The sequence below is a fragment of the Papio anubis genome, chromosome 13, assembly GCF_008728515.1.
Source record: "Papio anubis isolate 15944 chromosome 13, Panubis1.0, whole genome shotgun sequence".
In the NCBI taxonomy this organism is placed as follows: Eukaryota; Metazoa; Chordata; class Mammalia; order Primates; family Cercopithecidae; genus Papio; species Papio anubis.
This window is the reverse complement of record NC_044988.1, coordinates 80,324,479-80,341,360: the sequence shown is the minus strand read 5'-3', so window position 1 is coordinate 80,341,360 and position 16,882 is coordinate 80,324,479.

Genomic DNA, 16,882 nt, shown 5'->3' with positions numbered 1-16,882 from the left:
AGGCTAGAACAGTGGCATGATCATGGCTCACTGCAGCTTCAACCTCCTGGGCTTGAGTGATCTTCCCACTTCAGCCTCCTAAGTAGCTGGGACTACAGGCACATGCCACCACACCTGTCTATTTTTTTTTTTTTGCCTCAGCCTCCCAAAGTGCTGGGATTACAGGCATGAGCCACTGCACCTGACCTCAACAGCCCTAATTCTAGCAAGAAAAGAGCATATACCACTTTCTCATCAGCTCAAGTGAAAGTACCCAAGATCATTAGCATAGATCAATGACTCTGACTGGATCACTGGTACATGTTAGAACTTTTCAATTCCATGATCACATGAATGTTCTGAATGGTCAGTACCACATCATCCACATTATAGGCACTCATAAAAAGCAAAAGGTTAAGACCACACAAAGTAGTAGAAAGGAAGATCGAGATACTGTTAGCAGAAGGGAGCTTGGATTGTAGGCAATAAAATAACAACAAATGTCCACCACTTATCCATTTTCCTATGGAGTTGACACATCTGGCTAATCTTAGGATGACTCTTAAATACTTGCCTTTGAGTAAGGATGTTCTCGAAATCCTTTTAAACTACTGAGTTTCTCTGAGTCTTCCTCTTGCAGTGTCTTATTCCAAGTGTTTGTGGTTATCATGTCCCCATGTTCTTTCACTTCCGGGGCAGGCATATGTCTTCCCACTAGGACCTACTGATCCTGAATAATATCACAATAATGACCAGGTTGCAAAACTCCTTGTAGTGTTGATTTTATAGGTCACTTCCATTTTCTGTGACTTCATGCCACACTTTAGTTCTTCTGCAGATGGATATTTTTTAAAATTTCATGTTTCACTTTAAGAAAATGGGGAACACCAAGAGTCATAGCAAAATAGGTTGTAAAGAATTTTAGGGATAAAAAAACGCTTCATTTAATAAACAGAATAATGGATCTCTCCAAGATTTTTTTTTTTTTTTTGAGACAGAGTCTCGCTCTGTCACCCAGGCTGGAGTGCAGTGGTGCCATCTCGACTCACTGCAAGCTCCACCTCCCAGGTTCACGCTATTCTCCTGCCTCAGCCTTCCGAGTAGCTGGGACCACAGGTGCCTGACACCACGCTCGGCTAATTTTTTGTGTTTTCAGTAGAGACGGGGTTTTACCGTGTTAGCCAGGATGGTCTCGATCTCCTGACCTCGTGATCTGCCCACCTTGGTCTCTCAAAGTGTTGGGATTACAGGCGTGAGCCACCGTGCCTGACCGGCTCTCCAAGATTCTTTAAAGACTGGACCTATCGATACGTGGCTGTATACCATAGGGTTTTCTCTAAGGCTTGGAATAGACAAGCCATTTGTTACAATAATACCAAGGCTCTGTTCATATTGATGAGGACTAAGAGGGGAGCAGAGAATTTTGTTTTACCATTGTTCTTTTGAACAAGATAGATTAGTTGGGACTTCGACAATGTGGTGTGTGGTGAGGTGGCTAAGAACACAGACTGTATCAAAATCCTAGTTCTGCCACTTACTGCCTACTTGATCTTAGGTAAGTTACTTGACTTCAGTATTCCTTATTCTTCAATAAAATGGAAATAATAACAGTATTCACTTCACAGAGTTGTGATGCTTATAGGAGTTAATGTGTATAAAATGTTTAGAGTAGTGTAAGAACTTGAAAGTAATATAAGAGCCAGGTAAGGACATAGTAAGAACTTTGTTCGTGATTATTATATTATTTTTCATGAAAATTCCTACATAAATATTCAATGAACAAAGTGAAAGAAGTGGTTGGGTGAAGTGTAATCTCAACCTCATGCCTGTAATCTCAACACTTTGGGAGGCTGAGGCAGGAGGCTTGCTTGAGGCCAGGAGTTTGAGGCCAGGAGTTTGAGGCCAAGAGTTTGAGACTACCCTAGACAATGTAGAGAGAATCTATCTCTACAAAACAACAACAACAAAATAAAATAAATAAAAAGTTTAAAGTGAGAGAAATATGCAGTAGCAAGTTCCTTGAAGAAACAACCAAAGCACAAAACCCACATTTTCTTTTTATGAATTCTGCCTAAATTATCCGCTTCTGAGTAAGAAGGTGGAAGTAGCATACTAATGGAAAAACAGGCTAATGAGCCTACCCTAGTTTCACATTCAAGAGGTGGAATAATTTATGGGAAAGCTTTCAAAGCTTCCAAATGCTGCAATCAAATCACTATATGGAGAAAGCTACAAAATCAAATTCCAAACAATGAAGACATCAGTTTCTTAATGGAACAGTTCCAACCATCTGGCATTCATATGTTGTTTGTAGGGGTGGTTATTGTACAGATATAATGACCCAGTTCCACCTCTAGGCAAGAAGCTTTCATGAAGGAAGTTTACCCTGGCCACTTGTGGCTGGTTAAAATGACCAGAAGAGTTTTCTTTTCTTTTCTTTTTTTTTAACTGTGCTATTGTTAATGTTTCAAATTCAGACCTTTTCCCAGCAAAACACAAAAAGAAGTAGCTTCAAATATATTCATAGAGTGCAAGAAAGTGAGCAGGACATTTCAATGTTTCAGAGAGAAATTTTTTCTTCAAGACAATTTTTTTTAAAAAAGAAGTGCTTTATTACACAAGCTGGATCCAGGATTAATGATACTCAGTTATTACTACTAAACAGGTTTAAATTTGGGATACTTTTTTTAAACTACACGTTAAAAACAGACTTTGAATAAAACTTGGAACACAAAAAGTAAAGACATTTCATTTTCCTTTGGATGCGCTGCCAATTTTGTTAGCATAGCATGTTTTCCATTTACTATGGAACTTGACCTACAGTCTAAGGTTCAATTGTTTATTTAAAATTAATTAATTCAACAAGTATTTACTGTGTAACTAGAAAGTGCTAGATATTGAGGTAGGTATATTTAACGGAGTGCAAAAAAGTGGTTTTAAATAAATTGGACAGGCAGGTTGTGAAAAGGGCAGGTTGATACAAAATGTTAACACCATGAGAGATTTTTTTTAAAAGATAACCAGATAAGATGAAAAAGAAAATGGAAGACAAAAGGGAGACATGCGAGAAAAATTAAAATGCATTCTAAATAATCTATATTGGAGTAATTAAAGATAAAAATGTTCTGGATAATAGTTAGTAATGTGAATTTTACAGTTTATAAGCTCTCCTAGGATGCAATGGGGAAAGGCAAAGAGATAAAAATGACAAGTGAGTGATTGAATGGGGAACAGAGATCTCAGAGCCAATATGTAGATAAGGCTATTCTCGAAGAAGACTGAAATGAGCAAAAGCAACAATTAAGTGTATGGTAGAAGAAAACTTTCCTGAACCTATTTTATGAAGGTTTATATATTTATTTATAATCCTATTACACAAAGACCTATTTGTGTAGATTTGAAGGGGTTTCTTAGTTCCAACATAGTTTTTTAAGGGAAAAAAACATTTAAAGATGTGCCGAGACTAAAATATAGATCATTGCTGGAGTCCATTTGGGCTGCTATAATAAAATACACTAAAATGGGTAGCTTTTAAACAAAAGACATTTATTTAAAACAGTTCTGGAGGTTGGGAAGTTCAAGATGAAGGCAACAGCAGATTTGGTGTCTGATGAGGGCCCATTTCCTGGTTCACAGATGGTACCTTCTTGCTGTGTCTTCACATGTGAAAGGGGTCAGGGCACCTCTCTGAGGCCTCTTTTCCAAAGGCACTAATCCCATTCATAAGCACAGAGACCTCATGACTTAATCATCTCTCAAATGCTCTACCTTCTGATATCATCACCCTGGTGATTAGAATTCAACATATAAATTTGTGGGCAACACAAATGTTCAGACCATAGCAACACCCAGGAGACCTTGTTGAAAAATGTAAAGATTAGCCCAAGCAACTGAGTTGTATACCAAGTTGAGAGCATTTAAAAAGTATTATTAAGGGCTGGGTGCAGCAGCTCATGCCTGTAATTCCAGTGCTTTTTGAGGCCCAGGAGGAAGAATCGCTTCAAGGCTGGAGTTTAAGACCAGCAATGTAGTGAGACCCCATCTCTATAAAAAATTAAAAAGTAAATTTAGCTAGGTGTGGTGACATGTGTCTATAGTCCTAGCCACTCATGAGGCTGAGATGGAAGGATTGCTTGAGTCTAGTTTGAGGTTACAGTAAGCTATGATTGTGCCACTGCACTCCAGCTTGGGTAACAGAGTGAGACTCTATCCCAATAAATAAATAATAAAAAAAATTATTAAAAAGGAAGAAAAAAAATTAACTGAGTGTTCAGCACCAGAAAAGAAAGAGGATAACAACATAAACCCAAGGAAGTCAGTAGTTAAACCCAAAGATTTGACTCTAAGCAAAATAATTAATGAGATACACAAGAGTAAAATGAACTGCATTGATAAATACATCCTGGATCTGATTTTGCAAATTTTTTTTTTAAAGTATCTACAGTACTAGGGTAAACAAAGGGGTAAAGTACAGTAAGCAAATACCATAACAATTTCAGTTCAGGCAATCTGAAATCTCAACAAAAAGATTATTACATGAAAATTATTTTAAGATAAATATAAGATCAATAGGATAGTAGCTATGGAAAAGACTTGTTATAGGGTGAGTTCTCAGGAAGTAGATGGGGGAGATTTAGGAGTGCAGAGGGTTCACTGGTGAGTAACATCTGTGAATGGAAAAGGTAGAGAAGCAGGATAGGGCAGGGGATGCCATCAGATCGTGATACAGACCTTACAAAGTCTTTGCTATCCCAACGTGGATCTTGGGAGCAAAGATGGTCCATCAGAGAAACTTCTCACTGGGCCCTTGCTCAGTCATTGGGCATGGTACACCATGAGAAGAACATAACCTCGGCTATCACCTCTTTGCTCATTTATTGACTGAAAGGATGCCCCAAGAGGAATATGAACCCACTTCCGAAGCTACACAGGACCCTGAAGGCCCTAAATACCATGGGCTATTAGCTAACTACATTATTTGCAGCTGGTCAGTGTGCTTTCTTGAAAGGGATCTGAATGGCACATTTCCATATCTTCTATAGTCCACCCCTTGCTCCGTGTGGAGCTATTTCTCCAAACTTGTTGAGGTAGCAGCACCTCCAAGTGTCTGATGGGCCTCTTTTCCTGAGGGAAAACTTAGAAGAGGAAGACTAGCAGGATGGATGTCAGGCTTCATCACAATAGTTGGTCTCAGGATCAAAAATAGTACTCACCCTCTTCTTCCCTTATTATATATGCTAATTCTCTAAACCCTCAGTGAACACCTCTGCTGGTCTTGCTAATGTACCTCATGGTGTGACCCAAACCCTCATTCCTCACAGGTCTGTGTTTTCGTAACTGTACTCTTCTTTAGTTGTGATATTTGTCCATTCATAGCCATAGTTGGACAAGGGAATACCAAGAGGCACCCAAGTGGGCCCTGTGAGTTTCATACATCTTCCTTCCTGCCCCCATTTAATTACAGCAGCCCTATCTCCTCCTGTTAATTATCAGGGTGGATTATTCTTGAAAGGATGGTGATTGCACTTGTCTGCTGATTTCTAGGCATAAGGACCCCAATTTGCCCAGGCAACAACCATGGCTTGTAGTTCAATGGGAACTTTGCAAGAGTGCAGAACCTCTAACCCTGAAGAGCCCAAAGTTGTGTGAAGGGAAGCACGAGGTGCTGCAGGGAGTCACTGACAGTGATGTTAAGTGGGGTCACTTCTGCTTCCATCTTCTTGGTCCATGGACCCACGTATTTTTCCTGTTAGTGGCAAAGCACTGCATAAACATCCCTGATCCAATGCATATACTGCATCCTGAAAAATAGTTCTGTATTCTTGCCAGATACTGTCCCAAGTTGGTGCCTTAGCTGCGTCTTCATTGCAACATTCCATCCGTTAGTAGGAAACTTCTGGATGGTGCAGTATGTGATAAGCCCACATACACCTTCTTCATTGTAAACTAAATGCCTGGGTTGAATGTTGCAAGGTATTCCATGCCTGTAGGTCAGGCATTCCATAAGCCCTGGATAGCGATACTGGCTGAGGCCCCAAGGGCAGGAAAGGAAATGACATATCCAGACTAGGTGTCTATTCCTAAGGAAATGAACTACTAATTCATCCAGAAAGAAGAGGCCCAACCTAGCAATCTTGCTACCAAGTTACTAGTTGGTCTCATCAAAGAATCTAGGGGCTGAGCTGGTCTCTGTTGTTGGCAGTTTGAAGGTTCAGAAGTAGCTCTAGCTAGATCAGCTTTGGTAAGTGGAAACCCATGCTCTTGGGCCCATGCAGCCTCCCTCTTTGCCATGGTGGCCACTTCATTCATTTGTTCATTGTGTTAGCACTGGTAGCGCTGCTAACAAAGGCTGACTCAGTGTTCCTGCTTGACAAGATAAGCAGTAATTCTACCTCTTCCCTCTCCTTTGCCTGTTGGAAGAATTATGGAAGGGGGGGCCAGGCACGGTGGCTCCTGCCTGTAATCCCAGCACTGTAGGAGACTGAGGCAGGTGGATCACTTGAGGCCAGAAGTTCGAGGCTAGCCTGGCCAACATGGTGAAAACCTGTCTCTACTAAAAACACAAAAATTAGCCACACATGGTGGCACACACCTGTAGTCCCAGCTACTTGGGAGGCTGAGGCGGGGGAATCACTTGAACCTGGAAGGTGGAGGTTGTAGTGAACCTAGACTGTGCCACTGCACTCCATCCTAGCCAACAAAGCGAGAATCTGTCCTAAAAAAAAAAAAAAAGAAAGAAATTATAGAAGGGGAGGATTGTGTTCATTCAAGTTCATCTTGGAACTGATTATGGCACTCAGTTTAATACACTTGCCAAAACTTGTCCCTAATGGTCAGATTCATGCTCCCTCAATCTAAATTTCTACAAGTCAGGGCAGATCTCTCTCTGGGAAGAAGTCCAGTAATTTCTACTGTTAATCTTTCAGAAACCTAAAGTCTCAGAAAAAGTTTTCAAAGATAACTTTTCATACTCCTTCCTTTCTAGATGTTTTCTTTTTTTTTTTTTTTTTTTTTTTTTTTTTTGAGACAGAGTCTCACTGTGTCTCCCAGGCTGGAGTGCAGTGGCGCGATCTCGGCTCACTGCAAGCTCCGCCCTCCGGGTTCACGTCATTCTCTCGCCTCAGCCTCCCAAGTAGCTGGGACTACAGGCGCCCGCTACCACGCCCGGCTAGTTTTTTGTATTTTTAGTAGAGACGGGGTTTCACCATGTTAGCCAGGATAGTCTCGATCTCCTGACCTTGTGATCCACCCGCCTCGGCCTCCCAAAGTGCTGGGATTACAGGCTTGAGCCACCGCGCCCGGCCGATGTTTTCTTAGAGATTGGAAATAAAGTATCCTCATCAGCAAATCCTAGTAATGCGCAAGTGCTATCACTTTCTTTCTTCTGATCACACTGCATCTTCCCAAGGGGTTTAAAGTGTCCTCTGCTACTGTTTCAAACTCATTACAGTCAATTTGTATTCTGCAAATTAGCAGTGATTTCTGCAAGGTCACCTCTTGTCTGCATAGTAATCCTCTCCAGGTTGTGACTATGTCTTATACCAAAGTGGTTCTTACTCTGGGATTTGTACTCTTTCCATGGTGTAGACATGAGATGCCCAAGGATTCCTGGCAATCATGGATGAGGACTCCACAGTTAGTGGGTATGATAGGCTGAAACATTTCCCCTTCTAAATTCCTAACTTGAAGTTCTAAACCCCAGTACCTTAGAATGTGTCTGTTTGGAGATAGGTCCTTAAAAACAGTAATTAAGGTAAATGAGGTCATATGGATGGGTCCTAATTCAATACGACTCATATCCCTATAAGAAGAGGAGATTAGGACATAGATACACACAGACCTAGGGAAGATGAAGAGAAGATACGAGAAGACAAGCCAAGGAGAATGGCCTGAGAAGAAACAACCCTGCCAACACCGGGACGTTGGACTGCCAGACTCCAGAACTTTGAGCAAATAAATTTCTGTTGCTTAAGCCAGCCAGTTTGCAATATTTCGTTATAATAGCCTTATCAAACTAATACAGTGGGCTTATTCCTTTTCTTTTCTTTATTTAAATTATTTTTAAAAAAGAGACAGAATCTTTCCATGTTGCCCAAGCTGGTCTTGAACTCCTGGGCTCAAGCAATCCTCTTGCCTCGGCCTCCCAAAGTGCCAGGATTATAGGTGTGAGCCACTGAACCTGGCCAGTACAGTAGATTTGAATCATCCCATCAATAAATTTAGATATGCAAGAGTATTTTTCTTTATTTTGGATTAAATTCCTGCTCTGGTACCCTTATTCTTCAGAGTTAGTGGGAAAACAGGAGCTCAGCTTTTTGGAGTTTTCTTTCATTCTTAGGGAATTACACATAGCTACCCAAGTCAGTCAACATTCCAGGGTTTTCTGTAGTTGCAACATGTTGGAGAAAGTCCAGCTAGTTTTGGTCATTAGAGGTTAACTTTGCTACTTCATTTGCCCAAGTCCATTGCCACTATGCCATTGACGGCACATGGGCATCTGTGACTAAGCTATTCTAGGGCCCATCTACCTAAGAATTCCCATCCCTTGAAGTCTTTTATTCTCCAGGGTCTTGCTGTCTCCCCAGCCTCACTGCTGGGAAGCAGGGCAGATGACCTCTCTGCTCTCAGGATACACAGACCTCTGTTTATCACTCTTTCACTTACAGAGTATCTGTTTTTAGTCTATGGAACTAAGGTCTATTCACACCACTTTTTAAATCCCTTTCTCCTAATCTTTCTGTAAAGATTTTTGGCTCTTCTGTTTCCTGTCCTGTCATATACTTTCTTGAGCAATAAGCACAGAGTATATTACTATGCAACAATGAGAGAGGGAAAAGTGGAAATACAGGGAGAAGACAATACAGAATAAGAATCTCAAAATAGAGTCCTGTCAATTAATTCTTCTATCCCACTACAGACAGGAAAACCATACACACTGATTATCAAAGTATATTTTATGGTTACATGGAATTAGGATGCTATCCCTAAGAAACCACAAGCTTTATGCATAGGAACAAACTATTAACTTGTTTCTTATAATTTGTCTTAGGACATGTTTATCGTGTGTCTTGGTTTTACCTAGGAGTACAATCACTTTCTGCTGTTAGGTGTTACAGTGATAATATGTGGTTAATCACAACAGTGGCTCCCAAAGGATATAATGGCTGAACATTATTCCATAATAGTTTTAGAAATATTATTGTATGGATAGACCCCAATAATTTCATTTGCTTTTTTTTTTAAATTTTTTGAGACAGAGTCTCGCTCTGTCACCCAGGCTGGAGTGCAATGGCGTGACCTTGGCCTGCTGCAACCTCTACCTCCTAGGCTCCAGCGATGCTGCCTCAGCCTCCTCAGTAGCTGGGACTACAGGTGCATGCCACCACACCCAGCTAATTTTTAGTATTCTAGTAGAGACAGCATTTTGCTATGTTGGGTCTGGAACTTCTGGCCTAAAGTGATCTGCCGCCTTGGCCTCCCAAAGTGCTGGGATTATAGGCATGAGTCACCACAACCTGCCTCATTTGCATTAAAAAATATATTATTGAGGTGTAATTTATAAATGATAAATTCTACCAATCTTAAATGTTCACTGCAATGTCCTGCATCTTGCTTTGTGTGGTGGTTACATATACCCATGTAAATATTATTTACATATTTACATATACCCATGTAACCACCACACAAAGCAAGATATACAGGATATTTCCCTAACTGCAGTTCCCTTGTGTGCCTTTTCAGTCAATCCCCACCCCAAAGGCAATCAATGCTCATAGATTAGTTTTTTCTATTCTAGAGCTTTATAAACATGAAATCATGTAGTATGTACTGTTTTGCGTCATTTTTTGCTCATCATGTTTTGAGATTCACCCATGTTGTGTATATCAGTAGTTTGTTCCTGATATTGCTAACTAGTCTTCCATTTGTGTCCTTTAAAAAAAAATCACTGGAATATACTCTGTCTCTGGCAGAGTATATATTGGCCTCTGAGAAATGCAGGGGTTTGGCAGAGTCATTCAGTTCAATATAATCAGTGCCCAATCAAGCAGAGTTTCTGCAAAGGTGTCACATCTCTAACTTGTCCACTTATAGTGAGTGCTCACTCTAGGGGCAGTACATTCGAGTCTCTCCTTTTCTCGGCTCCATCCACGATCTAGGCTACAGGGTGTCATTGAACCCCTGAGATTACGTTCAAAAGGTGTGTGAATATATATATGCATTAGTTAAGCTAAGATTCTCACAATTTAATGGATCAAGGAAATTTCTTTTTCACACAAGAATCCATAGTGGCTATTTATGTTAGCAGAGAGGTGCTACTCCATATGGATGCTTAGGTGTCAGGACTATGGCTGCTTATTATCTTCAACTCATGGCTTCCAAAGTTGGTGCGAGCAACACCATCTTAGCCAGAAGGGACACACAGCACAGAGGAGCACCCATGGGAGGATTTCATAGGTAGTCTCAGAACTGGCAGAAGTCACTTATGCTCACATTCTACTGGAGAGAACTGTTACATGTCCTCAACTATCTCCAAAAGAAGCCGATGTCCAAGATGGCAACAATGGATATTGTCACTAGGGGCCTCTCCTACAATATGTATATTCTACATTTATCTATAGCTTTGATTAGGTTCTCAAAGGGACAGGTCTATACCTAGAAATATTTCAGAGCCTGCTGTAAGGGCACATGGGCACTGCTGCTTCCACCTTGCCCTAGAAGGTATACTACGCCATCAAGGCAAAACACAGAAATGACATAAAATACACATAATGTAGGAAAACCTCTTTCCTGCTGTTGCACAGGGTGACATAATACTGTTCATATTCCCTGGAATACTCATTGCAGAACTTGAGCCAACATCCTGTGAGCTACTAGATCTCGCAAAAATCCAGCATATCAGAACAAGCCATATTTTATTTGAAAGAAAGGAGCAATTCTTTGTGGTTTGTATTTTTGTGTCTTTTGTAAGAGATTCTTTTCTACCTTGAAGTGATGAAGATATTCCAAAAATATGGAAGTTCCACTTTGCACATTTAGGTTTTTAATTCATTAAGAAGTTTTTTTAAAAAAATACTTATTTAATACTCATTTTATATACAACAAAGTAACTTTTTAATTAATTAATTAATTTATAAAAATTATACTTTAAGTTCTGGGATACATGTACAGAACGTGCAGATTTGTTACATAGGTATACATGTGCCATGATACTAAGATAATTGGCACTTTATATAGAGGAAAAGATATCAGATCCCTACGTCACACTACTTTTTAAAAGGTTCTTATAGAGGAAAAAATATCAGATCCCTATGTCACACTATTTTTTAAAGGTTCTTATAGAGGAAAAAATATCAGTTCTCTACATCACACTATTTTTTAAAAGGTTAAGAACCTTTTAAAATGGCCTCCAGCTCCATCCATGTTCCTGCAAGGGACATGATCTTATTCCTCGTTATTGCTGCATAGTATTCCATGGCATATATGTACCAGATTTTCTTTATTCACATTTTCTTCAGCCCATCTGTCACTGATGGGCATTTAGGTTGATTGCATGTCTTTGCTATTGTGAATAGTGCTTCAATGAACATATGTGTGCCTGTGTCCTTGTAATAGAATGATTTCTATATTCCTTTGGGTATATATCCAGTAATGGGATTGCTGGGTTGAATGGCATTTCTGTCTTTAGGTCTTTGAGGACTTGCCACCCTGTCTTCCAGAATGGTTGAACTAATTTACACTCCCACCAACAGTGTATAAGCTTTTTTTTTTTTTTTCTCCACAACCTCACTAGCATCTGTTATTCTTTGAGTTTTTAATAATAACCATTCTGACTGGTGTGAGATGGTATGGTATCTCATTGTGGTTTTGATTTGCATTTTTCCAATGATCAGTGATGTTGAGTTTTTTTTTCATATGATTGTTGGCTGCATGTATGTTTTCTTTTGAAAAATGTCTGTTTGTGTCCTTTGCCCACTTTTTAATGGGGTTGCTTGTTTTTTCTTGTAAATTTGTTTAAGTTCCTTACAGAGGCTGGATATTAGGCCTTTGTCAGATGCAAAGTTTGCAAAAATGTTCTCTCATTTGGTAGGTTGTTTACTGTGTTGATAGTTTCTTTTGCTCTGTAGAAGCTCTTTAGTTTAATTAGATCTCATTTGTCAATTTTTGCACTTGGTGTCTTCATTATGAAATCTTTACCTGTGCCTATGTCCTGAATGATATTGCCTAGGCTGTCTTCAAGAGGTTTTTATAGTTTGGGGTTTTACATTTAAGTCTTTAATCCATATTGAGTTAATTTTTGTATATAGTGTAAGGAAAGGGTCCAGTTTCAATCTTCTGCATATGGCTAGCCAGTTACCTCAGCAACATTTATTGAAAAGGGAATCCTTTACCCATTGCTTGTTTTTGTCAGGTTAGTCAAAGATCATATAGTTGTAGGTGTGCAGTCTTATTTCTTGGTTCTTTATTCTGTTCCATTGGTCTATGTGTCAGTTTTTGTACCAGTATCATGCTGTTTTGGTTACCATAGCACTGTGGTATAGTTGGAAGTTGGATAGCGTGATGCCTTCAGCTTTGTTCTTTTAAGCAAATCATCCTTGATGTATGAATTTGCATGGACTTGGACATTCACATGTAGTTGTTTCTGAATTCTCTTTCATTACGTTATTTATCAGCCACTGCACCAATACCACATTTTTTTTTTTTTTTTTAAATTTGAGAAAGAAGTCTTAGACTATCTTGATAGCTGGATGGAAAATTTTTCCTCATTAAGCTTCTCCAGAATTCTCTTGATTATTCTTGGCTTCTTAGGCTCACCCCTGAATTTTAGAATCAAGTTGTCAGGGTCTGTGAAAAACCCTATTGCAATTTTGAGTGATTGCATCATGTATACTGGAGGTTTTGCATCCACAAACATGGTGCATATTCAGGCCTTTTTATGTATTTCAGTAAAGTTTTATAATTTTCCATACAGGCACTGTACTTTTCTATTAGTTTTGATTAAAGTTATAATAAAGACTTGTTGCTAATATGCGCCAGACACAGTGGCTCATGCCTGTAATCCCAGCACTCTGTGAGGTCAAGGTGGGCAGATCACTGGAGCCCAGGAGTTCAAAACCAGCCTGGCCAAAATGGTGAAACCCCATCTCTACTAAACATACAAAATTAGCTGGGCATGGTGGTGCATGACTGTAATGCCAGCTACTCAGGAGGCTGAGGCAGGAGAATGGCTTGAACCCAGAAGGCAGAAGTTGCAGTGAGCTGAGATAGTGCCACTGCATTCCAGCTTGGACAACAGAGCTAAACTCCATCTCAAGAAAAAAAAAAAATTTTTTTTTTTTTTTTAAAAGACTTGTTGCTAATATTGAGATGGTATTTGTTACCTTGACCTTGACCCCTTTCGTGGACAGGAATAGAGTGGCTGATTTCACTCAGCCAGCAGTCTGTGGATGGCTAAGTGTTAACAGCTCAGTGAAGAGTCAGGGTGACAGCCTCTTGCACCTGCCTTTTTTGACACTCAGTTCTTGTTTGGTGTCCAGGGAGAATCAGGTCACATGAACTGTTTAAAACATGAATGCAGAAGGCTTTATTGAGCAGTGGAAGTGGCTCTTAGTGAAAGGGGAGCTGGAAAGGGGATGGTGCAGGAAAAAGGTGATCTTTCCCTGAAGCCCAGCTGTCTCTGGCTGGGCTCCCTTCTGAAACTGCACCTTCTGAAGTTAGCCACATTTATCCATAGCCTCTGATGCTTAGTTGCTTCTCTGCTTGCTGCTTGGCTGCTTGTATCTCCTCCAGTCAGCTGCTTGTGCTTCTCTTTTCCTTTTTTTTTCTGCCAGCTGGTCTGGTTTTTATGGGCACAGGATAGGGGACAGGGTGGGCCAAAAGGCAATTATTTCGACGGAAAAATGGGGTCAGCTGTTTTCCCTTAGGGCCGAGGTTCCAGGGCTGAGGGTGGGGTTTAGCCAGAAGCCCAGCTCTTCAGGATCAGCTGTTTTTACTTAGGTCAGGGGTTCCAGGGTGGAGGGTGGGGTTTAGCCAGGAGCTCAGCAGTTCTGTATCAATATGTGTGAGAGGTCTTTAAAAAATTATTTTTTCTAAGGGGGTGTGGCTTTTTTGCATATTGATCTCATATTCAACAGTGTTGCTAAGCTCTCTTTATTAGATACTTTATTGGATTTGCTTGAATTTCTTAAGCCGACAACTATATAACCTATAAATCATACTTTTCTTGTTTTCTAACTTTTATACCCTCTAATTTGTTTTTCTTGTCTTATTATATTGACAGGTGGCTTCAGTATGATGTTGAATGGAGATGGTAAAAGCTATCTTTGTTGCCAATTTTGAAAGAAAAATGTTGAATGAATTAACATTAAAAATAATGCTTCTAGAGTTGGGTTATTGGTAGCAACTCTTTATCATGTTCAGGAAATTCCTCCCTATTCCTACTTTGCTAAGATAAAAAAGATGAGTTGTGAATTACTTTACATTTTCACATTTTCATAAATATATATATACATATATATATATTTTATTTATTTATTTATTTATTGTTTTCCCCCGTAGTCTCACTCTGTCACCCAGGCTGGAGTGCAGGGGTGCGATCTTGGCTCATTGCAACCTCCACCTCCCAGGTTCAAATGATTCTTTTGCCTCAGCCTCCTTAATAGCTGGGACTACAGGCGTGTGCCACTACGCCTGGCTAATTTTTATATTTTTAGTAGAGATGGGGTTTCACTATGTTGGTCAGGCTGCTCTTGAACTCCTGACCTCGTGATCTGCCCGCATCAGCCTCCCAAAGTGCTGGGATTACAGGCGTTAGCCACTGCATCCAGCCACATTTTCTCATATTAAGCCATCTTTACATTTATGGTATCAATCCAACATGTTTGTTATGCAAATGTGAAAACACATTGGCGGGGCGCAGTGGCTCACGCCTGTAATCCCAGTACTTTGGAAGCCCGAGGCGGGTGGATCATGAGGTCAGGAGATCGAGACCATCCTGACTAACACAGTGAAACCCCATCTCTACTAAAAATACAAAAAAATTAGCCAGGCGTGGTGGCGGGCGCCTGTAGTCCCAGCTACTCGGGAGGCTGAAGCAGGAGAATAGCACGAACCCGGGAGGTTGAGCTTGCAGTGAGCCGAGATCACGCCACTGCACTCCAGCCTGGGCTACAGAGCGAGACTCTGTCTCAAAAAAAAAAAAAAAAAAAAAAAAAAGAAAGAAAAAACTCAAAAAACCACAAAAAACAAAACACATTGAACATGGTTTAATAACACTATATGTAGAATTTATCATTTTTTATTCCTTATTGGATTGGTCTAGTATTTTCTTTTCTATGGGTTTGTCAGGTTTTGGTATCAAAATTTTATTAGCTCATAATGGACTGGGGTGTTTTTTTTCTTTTTCTATGCTTTGCAACCATTTGAATAGAGCTTATTTGTCTACGAAGATTTGGTAAGTCTTATCAACCAAAACTTTGAACTTTTTTGCATATTTATTTAGAAATAAGAATTTAAATTCTTTAAAGGTTTTAAATACATTCATATTATTTTTGAATTAATACAATTTTATAATTTATTAAAAGTATTTCAGCTCTGTAATTTTGCTGTTTTTCAAGTTTTAAAAATATTGAGCTTTATATTACTTTAAAATTTTGCACATAAAGTAAAATTTTCTTGATATGTTTATCATACATTTAAATGTACTCTGGCCAGACACGATGGCTCATGCCTATAATCCCAGCATTTTGGGAGGCTGAGGCAGGCAGATCACTTGAGGTCAGGAGTTCGAGACCAGCCTGACTAACATGGAGAAACCCCGTCTCTACTAAAAATACAAAATTAGCTGGGCATGGTGGCACACACCTGTAATGCCAGCTATTTGGGAGGCTGAGGCAGGAGAATCACTTGAACACAGGCAGAGTTTGTGGTAAGCCAAGATTGTGCCATTGCAGCCTGGGCAACGAGAATGAAACTCCATCTTAAATAAATAAATAAATAAATGTACTTCAATTAAAATCATACAAAATGTAACTATACTGTCTTGCTAAATTACACTACAGAGAGTTTGCATGAGTTTATATCTATATTGCAAATATCATTATTTTAAAAAAATATTTGTTAACAAAGGAAAATGTAAAATCATATATTATTTTAATTTTCATCTTTTATTGAATTAAAAATCAATTTATTGAAGAAAGTGTTTCAGCCAAGTTTTTTAATGTTCATAGTTTTCTTAGATTTAAAAAGTTCTACTAAAACTGTAATCATAATCTCCATATTCATAGCCTTGTTTCTTTTCTTTTTCATTGTCAATTTTACCAGAAATTTATCTATTTTACTATTGTTCTATAGAACTAGGTTTTTGTTTTGTTGACCCTTTCTATGATTTCTTTGTATCCAGATCCATTTTTAGCTTTATAGTTGTATATATAACACCCATATGTTTTTTTCCTGTTCCTTTTCTGTCTTCACTCTGTTTTAGATCTAAGCCTTTTTTGCTTTGGATGAGGGAGCCTACAGAGAAAGGATTTGCTAGCCTTAACCTACTTCTGATATTACCCAGATTATTCATGCAGATATATGTGATAAGAAAAAGGTGTACACAGAGTTACTCTGTTTGGGGCTTTCATTGCAGCCTAGTCCTTGCAGGAGGCTGCTGCACGCAAACCCAAATTCTCTCCATTTTTGGAGTCTCCTTATGCCACCTGTACTCTAAAGAGTGTTATTATTATTATTTTTTTACTAAATTGGGCTGCCCCACCCACTTTTGCCGCTGGCCTTTTAAAATAGAAAGGTGTCCTAAGGAGAATGCTTTTTTTTTTTCCCCCCTAGCCAAGGGGAAAAATACTGGAGAGGCACAAATACCCAGTTCAAGGAGGAAGAAAACAATGCCTGTAGGCATCTG